Source organism: Anarhichas minor, unplaced genomic scaffold (genome assembly GCF_050575085.1).
Source record: "Anarhichas minor isolate MPS153535 unplaced genomic scaffold, ASM5057508v1 ptg000031l, whole genome shotgun sequence".
Taxonomy (NCBI): Eukaryota; Metazoa; Chordata; class Actinopteri; order Perciformes; family Anarhichadidae; genus Anarhichas; species Anarhichas minor.
Window position 1 is genome coordinate 5479663 of NW_027466477.1, and position 15569 is coordinate 5495231.

A 15569-nucleotide genomic window follows, 5' to 3' on the forward strand; every position below is an offset into this window, starting at 1 on the left:
ATATACCCATGGCACTGGCAGGTTAGGTGAGGGGAAAAAAGGTTTATCTGCCTACCAAAGAGGCAAGCAGAAAGCACGGGCACACAAGGTCCATCCTGTTCCCTCTTCCGCCTCCAAATACATGACTATTTTGTTTTTATTCCACTTCATTATAGGTTGCTGGACAGCATTTTCATTTTTAATTCCAGCGTCCATCCGCGGATAACCCCAACCCAGACTCCGGTTAGGGTTAGGGTTAGGGTTAGGTGCAAGGGGAATAAAGAAGTCTGGCTGCACTTAGGCAGCCAGAATGCACGGGCTCACACATTTCTAGCCTTAACACATTTGTTTCTCAAGAAAGGGTTTGTATTGTATTTTTTGTTTTGTATTTGACAGGTGCCCTGGAAGAGATCTCCCCACCCTCATCCGAGGGGGTAAGTTTATTATTTAGGCGACTGGCTTTAATTAATTTGGTTCAGACCATATGGATAAACTGTGTTAAGTTTGTTAATCCACTGTCTTTCTTTTGCCAGTCGCTGTCTGTCTGACCACCAGGATCCTGACTCCAACCCCATGATGAGGAGATTTTCCCTCCCATGTTGTCTGAAATGTTCGTACAGGTGAGTAACTTCATGCGTCTTATCAATCAAGTTCAAGTGTTGCTTCAGTCTTAGAATTAAACTGTTCTTGGTTTGCCCAATATACAGTTTTTTACAAACCACGCACTCGATACAGTACACCAAATTCATTGACCCTGGCTTGGTCATATGCCACACAGGTGCACTCAGGTGAGTATGTTGATTCACCATGAATTTAATATTTTTAAAGTGTCTGTTGTGCTTGTCTTTTTTATGTTTTCCGCCCAAGGAGGCATGAACTAGAAGATCTTTTATGTTTTTGTTTCTTCTAAACGCTGCTATGATTTTAAAATCCGAAAGGGATTCTACGTGGTCCTGTACCCTCTTAAAATTACTTTTAACCTTGGCATTCAAGGTCCTGGAGGCAGGAGAAAAGGTGGAGACAAAGGGGACCAGATGGTGGTTGTTGTCCTCCCCCCTGGGTTTCAGGCCTAGTTGGTAGTCCCGCTGGACGTCCACCTTAATCCCCCGGAGGAAGGTCCTACTGTAGCCCCGACGTCTCAGAGCCCGGAATAGGGTCCTTGTCGCCGACTCGACATCCCCCGCTACCGTACAGATCCTACGAAACCTTATTAATTGCGATTTCACAATTCCCCGGTAGGTGTGCTTCGGGTGGTAGCTAGACTTGTGTAACAGTGCGTGGGTGTCGGTCGGCTTGAAATACACCCTCGTTCCCAGGCTCCCCTCTCCATTTTCCCTCCTAACCAAGAACACCTCGGTATCCAAGAATTCAATTTTCTCTTGTTGTAAATTATATTTAACTGAGATAGAGGGATGATGGTTATTAAGGATTGCAATGAAATCAAAAAACTCAGCCTTGGAATGGTTCCAAATACCGAAAATATCATCCAGGTATCTTACATAGAAACTTGGAAGTTTGCTGCATTTAGGGAAGACGGTCCGCTCCCAGTCCGCCATATAAATATTAGCGTAGGCCGGGGCGAACTTCTTCCCCATCGCAGTTCCATGGACCTGGAGATACCATTCAGAGTTAAATTCAAAGTCATTTTTCACAAGGCCCAATTCCAAAAGTGTGAGGAGGGCCTCATCCGGCCTAGTGGGGTCAGGATACTTCCTAAAGATGTCTCGCACCGCTTTTAGACCCAATTGAGTCTCTATATTGGTGTATAGGGAATCAATATCCACAGAGAAAAGCATTCCACCAGGAGGCACCATGATCTGTCTAAGTTTTGACACAAACTCATAGGTGTCCTTGATATAGCTCTCATGTTTTTGCGACAAGGGGTTAATATAATGATCAATAAATTCAGCTATCCTGTACGATTCACTCCCACAATCAGACACAATGGGTCTGCCTGGAGGGACCTGGTGTGGGACCGTCCAGGTCTCTGGATCCTTGTGGATCTTAGGCAAGAGGTAGAATTTGCGTGGACGTGGAGGATCCTCACCAGACAGGTAATACTTTTGTTTAGCCGTAATGATCTTTTTCTCATACAGGCATCCCACAATCTCCCGAATTTTTGTCTGAGTTTCCAGTTGCAGGGAGCAGGTTAAAGGTAAGTAGTGTGTTGTGTTCTTTAGTTGTCTGTACGCTTCAGTTAAATATTGATGTTTATCCATTATAACAATTTTTGACCCCTTGTCTGCAGGTTTAATCACTATTTCCTGGTTTGATTTTAGTTGGTCAAGTGCTTTTCTTTCCCCTGTAGATAAATAATTTTCCCTCTCCCTATTACAGTGGATCCTGTCAAGATCCCGGACATCTCGCCTGATCAGTTTTTTCAAAAGTTCTGTGGTCGAAACCCACTCAGGTTCCCAAGTGGAGGGGTTGATGAATGGTACTCGACAGAAATCCATACTGTAATTAAAATGGTCTAGGAGCCTCAATTGTCTGTGATACCTGTGTAGGTCTCTTCGCAGTTCCTGTCTATCCACCACTAGTGGAGTTGGAATAAAATAGAGACCCTTCTCTAGCAGTCTTTCTTCGTCCTCCGTTAAGAAAAAAGAGGTGGAAAGATTTAAAATATTAGAGTGGGGCTGATTAGACACTCTAGGTCCCCCTATTCTTAGTTTAACTGCGACATCCACGAATTAAGGATTTTATTGGCAGTAGCTGGGGTCCAATGAATGGGATCTTTATGGTTGACCCGAAACTGTTCCTCTTCAATCCCTTTTAGGGTTCTACAGTTGTCCTCCAAGACTCGGTTAAGTTCCCCCAGAAGGGTTCTATGTTTCAACTGAAGCCGTGGGGAGAACTGGATCAGAGGAACCACAATCTCCGCTCGAGGAAAGGCTGTCCTAGCCCCTGACAGGAGTTGTTGCACCTGTTTCTTCATTGTCCCGAGCTGGTTGCACCTAAGGCAGTTGTTCAAGCCTACCGAGAGGACGACTTTCTGGGTTGTATGGCAAGGGTCAAGCTTGCCCAGGATCTCTTTTAGATGATGTATTTGAGCCCCAGGGAAGCTATCTATCTGAATCGAGGGATATTGGTGTTCTGTGATCCTAGCTAGGTTTGAATCCCCCATCACCACCACCGGTTGTTTGATCTCAAGGCTCCACTCCACCCCTTTGTAGTATGTACTACAGTGGCGGGTGGTCTTTTGGGGAGTCCGGACTCGCCCCTCAGGAGGGTAACCCGTCCGTCCGGGGGGAGTCTCTCCCTCCAAGGTGAACTGACTCCCCTCCATCAGTTGTTGCGACTCCCGTAGGACCACCGCCACATTGGTGCGTGGAGCCTCGCCCTCTTCAGAACCCAGCAAGTCGCCACTCTCGTCCCCCCCAGGCCCATTAAAATCCGAACTCCCTGTGATCTCGAGTTCAAAATTGGGTCGGAACCCCAGGCTGCTATCTAGGCCCCTGGTAGATGTAGCTTGATGGATCTCCGCTAGGCAGACCTGAGGGCTCCCCGCCAATTCCAACACTGGATCCACCTGACTGGACTCCCCTAAAATGGGGATAAGTCCAGGGTTTGGGACAGTTCTTGAAGAAACCCCCTCTGGGTGGCTGGACCGATTACCTCCCCCTGACCCGGGTTGGTAATTCGGTTGGGGTTAGGGCTGGGCAATGGGTTGAGGTTAGGACTAGACAATGGGTTGAGGTCAGAACTAGATGGTAGGTTGAGGTCAGGGCCAAGGCCGAGACTGGGGTCAAGTGATAGGTTGGGGTTTAAACTGGGGCAGAAACCGAGGAGGGGAAGAGGGCCAGGGCCAGGGCCGAAGCCAATATTAGGGCCAGAGATGGAACGAGGCCCCAAAGTTGGGCGACGTGGCCCATCTGTCCGAGGTGGCCTGGGTGGTAAAGGTATCTGTCCCCTTCTAGGTCCAGGGCCAATGCCCGGGATGGGACCCGAGTGGTTACTCGGCCTGCCCTGGTCTGTTGGTGGCAAACTAGGCCACTCTCCCTCACTCAGCTCCCCAGCCACCACCCCCAGTCCCCCCACCAGCGGGGGCCCCCCCACCAAAGTCGAGAGGGTGGCAATGGAGGTTTCGGTAAGGCGTCGTTTATATCTACCCCTACCGTATGCCATCGCTTTGTCCCATGCCACCCTGTCGAACCCCGGGAGGTTTTCCAGGGCGAGGGCAATCACCGAATCGTAATGTTCTTTCAGGATGCTCATATTATTTCTCATCCATTGATCGGTGTTGGCCCTCACCCTAGATGTTGTTGCTATGTTTGGGGATGATGGCTTAATGAATGCTGTTAGTTTGTTGACCTGTCTCAGCATACCCACCGGGAAGTTGTCTGTCTGGTGAGTATCTCCAATTACTTCCGCATGGTGTATAGCTTGAAGTAATTTAAAATACCTTTTTTCCATCCTCCCCGGCTGGTTCCCCAATGTCCCCTCCCTCTCCTGATACCCCCTTTCCCTGTTATTGTATTGGGGGGCTCTACCTCCCCTCCTCCCCCTTCTGACCACTGTGGTCCATTCTGCCATAACCCTCTCAAATGTAAACTCTCGGATGTCAGGTTCAAAAGAAAGGGGGATAAGAAATTATAAAAAGCAAATTATTTTCTAAACCCACTGATCTATATCTTGTTATTCACTCCAAATGGTGGGTAAACAAGTTTATTTTGTAAACACCAGACCAGACGGACCCAGTCCAATATCTAAAAGAAATCCCGGGAATCTAACCCGCTGATTTTTGTCAGTTCATTAACCCTAAAAGTCCCTTATTGCCAGGTTCTCCCACAACCGGCGGTCTAAAGAACCCTTCCTGAGGGCAGCCCGTCTAACAAGGCACCTGTGCAGCTAGCACTGTGCAAACAACCGCAAACACGTGCAAAATATGTTTTCAAACCCTCCCAACTGGGAGGCACTCTGTGCAAAGAAAAACCTCCGCAAACAACCAAACACGTGCAATAATAAGAACGGACTGCCAACCCTATAGGAGAGGGCTCTTCTACCAATAATATGTAAGGACCGTGCAGGGACTTCTGTAAACCAGCTTTAAAAAAAGCTTTTGTTTTAGAAAGGGTAAATGAATAAGTGTTTCTAAACACAATAGGATGGACTGAGGCTGAACTCTGGTCTGAGAGAATCAGTGGGACTGATACAGTTTAAAAGGGCATAATCACACCTTAAAAGTGTTTAAAAGTGGAGCTCCTAACGTTTCGGCATGTTGTGCCTTCCTCAGAGGAGAATGAGGGTTAGGGTTAGGGTTAGGGTTAGGGGAAAAAAGAAGTCTGGCTGCACTTAGGCAGCCAGAATGCACGGGCTCACAAATTTCAAGCTTTAACACATTTGTTTCTCAGAAAAGGGTTTGTATTGTATCTTTTATTTTATATTTGACAGGTGCCCTGGAAGAGATCTCCCCACCCTCATCCGAGGGGGTAAGTATATTATTTAGGCGACTGGCTTTAGTTAATTTGGTTCAGACCATATGGATAAACTGTATTAAGTTTATTAATCCACTGTCTTTCTTTTGCCAGTCGCTGTCTGTCTGACCACCAGGATCCTGACTCCAACCCCATGATGAGGAGATTTTCCCTCCCATGCTGTCTGAAGTGTTCGTACAGGTGAGTAACTTTATGAGTCTTATCAATCAAGTTCAAGTGTTGCTTCAGTCTTAGGATTAAACTGTTCTTGGTTTGCCCAATATACAGTTTTTTACAAACCACGCACTCGATACAATACACCAAATTCATTGACCCTGGCTTGGTCATATGCCACACCGGTGCACTCAGGTGAGTATATTGATTTACCATGAATTTAATATTTTTAAAGTGTCTGTTGTGCTTGTCTTTTTTATGTTTTCCGCCCAAGGAGGCATGTACTAGAAGATCTTTTATGTTTTTGTTTCTTCTAAACGCTGCTATGATTTTAAAATCCACAAGGGATTCCACGTGGTCCTGTACCCTCTTAAAATTACTTTTAACCTTGGTATTCAAGGTCCTGGAGGCAGGAGAAAAGGTGGAGACAAAGGGGACCAGATGATGGTTGTTGTCCTCCCCCCTGGGTTTCAGGCCTAGTTGGTAGTCCCGCTGGACGTCCACCTTGATCCCCCGGAGGAAGGTCCTACTGTACCCCCGACGTCTCAGAGCCCGGAATAGGGTTCTTGTAGCCGACTCGACATCCCCCGCTACCGTACAGATCCTACGAAACCTTATTAATTGCGATTTCACAATTCCCCGGTAGGTGTGCTTCGGGTGGTAGCTAGACTTGTGTAACAGTGCGTGTGTGTCGGTCGGCTTAAAATACACCCTCGTTCCCAGGCTCCCCTCTCCATTTTCCCTCCTAACCAAAAAAACCTCGGGTTAGGGTCAGGGTCAGGGTTAGGGTCAGGGTCAGGGTCAGGGTTAGGGTTAGGTAAAGGGAAAATAGGTTTCTGCCTACCAAGAAGGCAGGCAGAGAGCACGGGCACACAAGGTTTGTCCTGTTTCCTCTACTGACTCCCGATCGGTGACTTCCTTGTTTATTTGTGTGTTCCACTTGATTTTTAGAACGCTGGACCGTATTTTAATTTTAGATTCCAGCGTCTATCTGTGGATCATCCCACCCCAAACTCCGATCCTGAGATCAGGTTTGTTTTATGTTTACCCGAAGGTGAGTATTTTTTTATATATTTTGCAGGTGTATACATTTAGTTTTTTATGTGAAAAAGTGTTCTGTTTGTCCCATCCAACAGTCTAAAATCTCTAGGGCCGTCCTCTTTGTCCAGTACTCTGGATCATCTGACCGTACCCTAAAGAGTCGTTCCTCCACACCCTCCAACACGCTAAAAGATTCTTCCAAGAAGCTGTTTGTTTGTACTATTAGGTGTTTTGCTGGCGACGGGTTAGGGTTAGGGTTAGGGTTAGGGTTAGGGTAAGAAGTTTATCTGCCTACCAAAGAGGCAAGCAGAGAGCACGGGCACACAAGGTCCATCCTGTTCCCTCTTCCGTCTCCAAATACATGACTGTTCTTTGTTTTTATTCTTATTCCACTTCATTCTGGGTTGCTGGACAACATTTTCATTTTTAATTCCAGCATCCATCCGCGGATAACCCCAATCCAGACTCCGGTCCTGGGATCAGGTTTGTTTTGTGTTTCCCCGAAGGTGAGTATTTTTTTATTTTGCAGATATATACACATTTGATTTTTTATGTGAAAAAATGTTCCGTTTGTCCCATCCAACAGTCTAAAATCTCTAGGGCCGTCCTCTTTGTCCAGTACTCTGGGTGATCCGACCGTACCCTAAAGAATTGTTCCTCCACACCCTCCAACACGCTAAAAGATTCTTCCAAGAAGATGTTTGTTTGCACTATTAGGTGTTTTGCTGGTGACGGGAGCTGTGATGAGAACTGGATCAGTGGTACACAGATTTTGGCCTGGGGAAAAGCTCTGCCCGCCACTGCCATCAATTGGTGGAATTGTTTTTTAATAGTTTTAAACAAATTCCCTCTCAGGCAGTTGTTCAAGCCAATCGAGAGCAAAACCATCCGGACAGTGGGGCAAGGGTCCAATTTATCAAGAATTCCCTTCATATGGTGTATTTGGGCCCCAGGGAAACTGTCCACCTGCACCAGTGCATCTCCCCACCCTGGTATCTCTGCCAAATTCTCATCCCCCAACACCAGCACAGGTTGTTCCACCGTCAGAGACCAGTTCGCAATTTTCCGATAAAAATTGGCATGCAGGGTCGGTCTCTGAGGGGAACCATCACAGAGGTCCAACAGGTATGATAGGGAGCCAGATGGATCATCCCCTGATAGGGTGGAATCCTCAAGGGGGTGATCCAATCCCAGATCCCCATCTGTCAGAATCCTCTCCTCCCTAGGTGGGCTCGGTGAAAGGTCATCCAGTGACCCCAGGCAAGGGGTGGGATGAATACCCAGTGCCACACTGCTAGCCCCAGGGCTCGATGGCTTGGAAGGACTCCCCCTAATCCGTGCTAAGACAACGCTAGGACCAATCTCATCCAAGGTAGGGGAAGGGGATTGGGGAAGGAGGTTGGGTTTCGGGTTAGGCTGAGGATAGGGGTAGGAATTGGGGTTAAGGTTAGGGTAAAGGTTGGGGTCAGGGTTAAGGCTAGGGCATGGGGTAAGGTTAGGATTATGGCTGGGATAGGAGTTGGGGTTAGGACTGGGGTTAAGGTTAGGACTTGGATGAGAATTAGATCCGAGATCGGGGTCCGGCCCAAAGGTGGTGTTATGGACCAAGCCAGAGGGAGCCCGTGTCCCACCCCCCACCAACGATCTCAAGGCAGCAATGGACGAGGCTTTTAGTCGTTTCTTATACCTAGTTTTACCATAGGCAATCGCTCTGTCCAATGCCACCTGATCCACAGGGGGCAGGTCCTGCAGGCCCACTGCTATCACTTGATCGTAGTGGTGCTTAAGAATATTCATGTTTACTCGCATCCACTCGTCTGTGTTCAGTTTGACCTTTGCAGTGGTCTCAGCATTGGGGGATGAAGGCTTAATGAAGGAGGTCAGTTTATTGACCTGCCTCCGCATCCCCACCGGGAACATATGGGACCGCTGGGTCTCCTCCACCACCTCTGCATGGTGGACCGCTTGTAGCAGTTTGAAATATTGTTTGTGCAATTTATTTTCAGCAGGGATGGAGGGCCCAGTACTTCTCACACTCCCAGACGTCCCCCCCGAAAGACTACGAGATGGAAATCGTCCATGGACCCCGAGGACCATGGTCCCACCTCCACAAGGAGCCAGGTAAGTATTCGGTAAGAGGGTAGGTAATGACTGACAAACAAACAAAAATAAGGGGGGGGGGAAGCTTTAACCTATAACCTGCCGATTATTCAAATTGATCCCCTTCCTAATGCTAAAAGGTTTTTCTTCCCTTTCTCTAGGTTTATTTTTCAAAAACCCAAGGGTGCAGCTCCAATGCAATTTTGTGCAATACCGCTTCCATAGGGGAGGATCAAATAATGATAAAAAGACCGTACTTTATGGGTCCATGTGTTAAAAAAAATCAGTCAGGCTAAAAACTGAGGTGCAAAACTTGCCCACCAGTTGCCTCCTGATTTATTTCAAATTGATCCTCCTCTATTAAAAACGTTCCTCTTTTCTCTAGGTCCTTCTGGAAAAAAGGACCCGAGTATTTAGAGTTTATTAAAACCTTCCCTAAAACCTCCGGTATAAAATTCTAGTCGGCTCAAAAAAGAGCCCAAGAAAGGGCCAATTTATTTAATGTAGCACAATGTGCTTTATGGTGACAAACCACACTCAAACCCCTATAGGGGTCAACACGCAAGTCACACTCACAAAAACTGTGCAAAACCCACCCAACACACACTCTCAGAGGTGGCAGGTTTCTTGAGGCCTTTTTGGCCGTTTAGCTAGAAAGCCAGGAGGTGTCAAAGAGGCTTTTTTTGGGTGCAGTAAAAGTGCAGCTAGTGCACAACACTCATGGAAAGGGATCAAATAATGTTAAAAGGTGGATATTAAAACCATCTGTTTAAAAATCATCTGTTTAAAAATCAGCAAGGCTGAGGGTTAAGTGCAAATGTTGGAGCTCCTGACGTTTCGCCACGCTGTGGCTTCTTCAGAGGAATCTGAGGGAGACCGACAAGACAGACAACATATAAGAAAAAATACGGGGAGGAGTTAAAAAACGAGCTCCTGATTGGCTAAACACACCTGGACCAACTCGTCACATTATCACACCTGCTCATCACACCTGAATGTAATTTTCTCCAACTAGGAGGGCAACAAGGACTAGTGATTTTTGCTTTCAGGATCTTAGCTGCCAATCTCCAGTCCAACAAATGTCTCCAGAGGTTGCAAAAAATACCTTTTAATAAGGCCTGAAATCAGGTTTGGTTAAAGGTAAGTACTTTTTTTAAGAACAACTTGAAGTGTCGTTTCTGCAGGCAATTTTTTCGATTTCCTGGCTGGGATGAGCGGCCCAGTGCTACACCTGAACACACCTGGACCTACTCATCCCATCATCAACCCTGTTCTACACACCTGTATGTTATTTCCTCCAATTAAGAGGGCAACAAGGGCTAATGATTTTCCCTTTCAGAATCTTTAGCAGCCAAACTTGGATCAAACAAAGGCTTTCAAAGATTGCAAAAAATAACCTTAAATAACAAAAGAGGAGAGGGGGGGGGGTTTTTTATTTACAAAGAGTCACCATATCACCCAGATACAATCTTAAAACACCTTTCTACACCATTTAACTTCCCTATGAGGTGTAGCTTTCCGGAATATATTACACTCCCCAGAAAGAATTAAAGGTTCTCAACTATTGCTCTGTGTTTTCGGAGTTCTGTCAAGTAGGAGGGAAGATGTACCCATGGCACTGGCAGGTTAGGTGAAGGGAAAGAAGTTTATCTGCCTACCAAAGAGGCAAGCAGAGAGCACGGGCACACAAGGTCCATCCTGTTCCCTCTTCCGTCTCCAAATACATGACTGTTCTTTGTTTTTATTCTTATTCCACTTCATTCTGGGTTGCTGGACAACATTTTCATTTTTAATTCCAGCATCCATCCGCGGATAACCCCAATCCAGACTCCGGTCCTGGGATCAGGTTTGTTTTGTGTTTCCCCGAAGGTGAGTATTTTTTTATTTTGCAGATATATACACATTTGATTTTTTATGTGAAAAAATGTTCCGTTTGTCCCATCCAACAGTCTAAAATCTCTAGGGCCGTCCTCTTTGTCCAGTACTCTGGGTGATCCGACCGTACCCTAAAGAATTGTTCCTCCACACCCTCCAACACGCTAAAAGATTCTTCCAAGAAGATGTTTGTTTGTGCTATTAGGTGTTTTGCTGGTGACGGGAGCTGTGATGAGAACTGGATCAGTGGGGGTTAGGGTTAGGTTTGGGTTTCGGGTTATGGGAGAATGCTGTAAATACAGTCCAGCCCCCGGTGCACTGTCCATCACAGAGCCATGCTCCGAATCCCTCAATGTTCATTCAAACCCTGTGGGTCCTTGGTCCCGAGTTTAGCGATCCATCTCATCTCGGCCTTCTTCCTCTGTGCCGTGGTCCAGCAGGCGTTAGTCTCGACGACTGTTGTTGTGAGTGCTTCCAGTCCATGTAAGAGAAAGTGTCTAACTAGTGGTGTATCAGTCTTCTTTCTCTTGGTAATGTTGTACTTGTGTTGTGCAAAGCGTGTGGAAAGCATATTGCCAGTTTCACCCACATATTGTAATTTACACTTTGTGCATGAAATATTGTAAACACAGTTTTTGGTGAAAGGGTCTCCTCTGGTTAGGATTTTAAATATTTCCCCTGTGCTGTTATTACAGAGCCACTGTCTATGTCTAAAGTAATCTTTTTGTACTGTGGGCCTTGGTTTTAAAAGTGGTTGTATTTTAGCCTTTACTAAGTGATCCTGTAAGTTTTTATTCCTTCTGAACGCTGGTATGATACTGTGATTACTTAGGGTGGGAGACCCTTTGATGCACGTATTGAAGTTGATTCTGAGTTGGTTGGATAATTTCTTGGTGGACGGAGAGTAGGTGGTGATGAGTGGAAGGCTTGAAGTAAGTGCTGTAGGTTTAACCTCCAGAAATGATTTGAGGCCCTTTCTACAGAAGGTCCTAGAGTACCCCCTAGTGGACAATGCTCGAAATAGAATTGTGACCGCTTCCTTGAAATCATTCTGTCCTGTGCAGATTCTGTGAAATCTAAGTAATTGTGATTTGATTAGTCCCGCGTACGTATGTTTGGGATGGAAACTGGTCTTGTGGAGGAGAGCATGTGTGTCCGTTTCTTTAAAGAACACTTTGATATCTAAACATTGATTTTTTTGGAAATTGTTTCCTTTAAAAATTGTCGTGTCCAGAAAATCCACCGACTTCAGACTGCTCGTTGATTTAATTTTAATCGAGTCCCTGTGGGTATTGAGGGTATTTAGGAAGCTCTCAAATTCTAGTTGGTTATGGGTCCACACCCCCCAGATATCATCGAGGTATCTATAATAATGGAGCGGCTTTTTTTCACAGGCCTGCAGTGCTGTGGTCTCCCATTCAGCCATGAAGATATTGGCATAAGCTGGTGCGAATTTTTTGCCCATGGCTGTTCCTTTAATTTGTAAGAACCATTCCTCGTTGAATTGGAAATCATTTCTGGTCAGATTAATCTTCAGTAATTCCAGTAGCTCTTTATCAGGCCTCTTTATGTTACGCTGTTTTTGGAAGGCGTTTTTTATAGCCTGTAATCCCTCTTCGATGTCTATGTTGGTGTATAAGCTCTCAATGTCTAAGGTAAAGAGGATGGCTTCTTCAGGAATCTTCAGTTTCTTAACTATGTTCACGAAATGATAAGTGTCTTTAATATAGCTGGGATGTGTGATTGAAAGAGGATTTAAAAAGTGGTCCAAGTACTCCGCCGTGTGGTAGGTCTCGCTGCTGCAGTCTGAGACAATAGGACGGCCCGGTGGAATTTGATGAGGTAAGCTCCATTTACTGGGATCTTTGTGGATCTTAGGGAGCATATAAAAGATTCTGGCTCTGGGTGTGGAGTCCCCTATCAGGTAGTGCTTCTGTTTAGTGTTAATAAATCTTTTGTCGTGTAAAGATTGGATAATTTTATTAACTAAGGGGATGGTGTCCAGATAGATAGGTTTATCTAATTGAATATAATATTTCTCATCCTTCAGTTGTCTGTAGCCTTCCCACAAATATTGTTCTCTATCCAAAATTACTATGGCACTCCCTTTATCTGCCGGTTTGATGACAATCTGTTTATTGTCTTTTAATTGTTTGAGGGCCAGAATTTCAGAATTGCTAAGATTAGGAGGAATTTGGTGAACTTTAAATTTGGTGTCAAAATATCTGTCGTCAGCTCTGATGATATTATCAATTTCTGGTGGAATTACAGTTTTTGGAGGAGTCCATGTTGACTTGTGAATAAACGGAAGTCTTTTAGTAGGAGGCTTATGCTCGTAGTAGGCCGCTAATCTGAGTGTTCTGTGATATTGTTGTACATCATACTTGGTTTGTGGGATCAGATCCCTATTAGTGCCCTGAGTGGGAATAAAATTGAGTCCCCGGGAAAGCAGAGATATCTGTTCAGTGGTCAATATTACATTCTTGGTTAAATTGATAACCGATTTGTTCCCCTCCTGTGGCGGCAGGCTTATGGGGATACTTAATTTAAATGTGCGCACCAGTGGTCAAATATGATTTTTCCTGTCTCATTTGTCCAATGAACATTGTCTGCTTCAGTTTTGAATTGTGTGCTGGGTAACATAGGAATGTACTCACCCAGTAGTGCAATGTATGTGTTGAGCTGTGTTAAGTTATGTTTCTCCTTCTCTGTCAGGCTGTTGGAAAAGTTAATTTGTGGGATGATGATCCGAGCCTGGGGAAAGGTAGTTTTAGCCACTCTCAGCATGCTCTGCAGTTGCTTGATGGACGTCTCTTTAGTCTTTTGGTCCCGATTGCAGATTCCGAAGGACATGATGATCTTCTCCACCGTGACGTGTGTTGTAGTGTTTTGCAGAATGCCCTCAGCGTTCCTGAAGTTGGCCCCTGGAAACGAATCGATCTGAAGGTCAGTTATGGTGTGTGGTGGCAGAGTAGACACATTTGAGTCTCCCATGATGACATGTTTTTTGTGGATGTTAAGATGCCATTCTTTTAGCTTTCTGGACGACGTCATGTGTCTTGAAGGGCGAAAGGGGCCCGCTGTGTGGGGTGTGAGGAGTACTCCCGTGCCGGCTGCCGGGGTAAGCAGGGTCTGCACTGCTGTGTGCAACGTTTCAGTAGATCTGAGTGTCGGGGCGATGGGACCCCCGCTGGGAGGACCAGCCTCACTCACCCTGGTCTCCTCCTCTGGGAGGATGGTGCTGTGAGTCGGCGAGAGTTCTTCAATGGAGCTTGTGTCGTGTGAGACGCAGCCATTCCCCTGTGTGGGTGTGTGTGTGCTGGAAGATGGAGACTGGGTGGGCTGTGATGCGTCACCCAAAGTGAAGGGAAACATCCTGCGGATCCTCTGCGTCGGGGAGAGACCCGGTCGTGGACGGGCAGGCCCGTCCTGGTCACGGAAGCGTAGGTTCTGCGTCGGTGACGGGAAGGCGACCTGCGGCGGTGGGGCGAACTGGGGGCGTCCTGGCGAAGTTCAGGAGCGCGTCCCCTCCGTGCGCTAATGTCCGCTCTCCTACCTCCATCATTAGCGGGAGCTCCGCGGTAGTGCTGGGATCTGTCCCTACCTCTGTACGTGGCAGTGGGATAGATGTCTCGCTCAGGGCTGCGATACCTTCCATGGCGGCCCCTCTTGTAGGTCACCGTGGTCCATTCCTCTCTGTTCAGTCGTCCGTGGTAGCTCATGCTAAGCTAGCCCCGTGTGTGTTTTGTAGGCCAGGAAAAAGTTACAGAAGCACTTTGGACTATTTATTTTGGCCAAACAGTGAAGCAAATAAAATGAATGAAAAAATAAAAAATGATACAGCAACGTTTCGATTTATATTAAATCTTCTTCAGGCTGATAAATTGTATAAAACTAATTGATTGTGAAGAGCGTGATGCCGCGAGTCAACTTACTCAGCGAACCCGCTTGAAAAAGGAGGGACCGGAAGCCAAGGTTGGCTTTACAACAGGTCAGCGCTCAAACGTCACTTTACGTGAAGACGTAAAATTAGACCTAACTTTACGGTCAGCAGTTATTTACACCCTTTTTCCTTTGTAACATAACATGCAACCATTAAACATGTGAAAAATGAATAAATATATATATATATGCACACATAAACCATGTTTGCGATTTGTGTGTGTGTGGAACAGGTAATAAGCTTCAGTGCATTTAACCAATATAATGTTCTGGCATAACTTTGGAACAGGTAATAAGCTTCAGTGCATTTAACCAATATAATGTTCTGGCATAACTTAGGAACAGGTAATAAGCTTAAGTGCATTTAACCAATATAATGTTCTGGCATACCTTTGGAACTCAACATTTGTAAAATACACAAATATATGTCACATTTGTACAGACAGGAGGTGGAAATGCTTGACCATAATAGCAGGTAAGTATTTAACAGGTAAGTATTTAACACTGATAGTGAAGAGGCCTAAACTGAAAGGTTGAGTTTAGGGCTCTTAGAAGGAGGTTAAGTTTAGGAAAAAACCTTTGGGTTGGGCTTCAGGTAAGTAAGTGGTTGTGTTTAGGTCTGGGTCCGGGTTGAGGTGAGGTCAGAGTTAAGGTTAAAGGGTTAGGGTTAGGTGTTAGGGGATTGTGATCACTATGCTGGAAGCCAGCAAGGTGATCTGTGCACTGTCCATCACTACCTCACATCCTGAAGCACCTACCTCTCATTCAAGCCTTTAGGATGTCTTGTATCCAGTCTGGCAATCCAGATCCTTTCAGCCCTTTTCCTCTGGGAAATGTTCCACCTGGGGTTACACTCAATGACAGTCGTTAAAACAGATTTCCATCCATGTAATAGGAAGTGTTTCACAAAAGGTGTCTCCATCTTTTTCCTCTTCAGTATGTTGTATTTGTGTTGAGTGAATCGAGTAGAAATGGTGTTCCCCGTTTCACCCACATACTGTAAACCACACTTTTTACAAGAAATTAGATATATACAATTTTTGG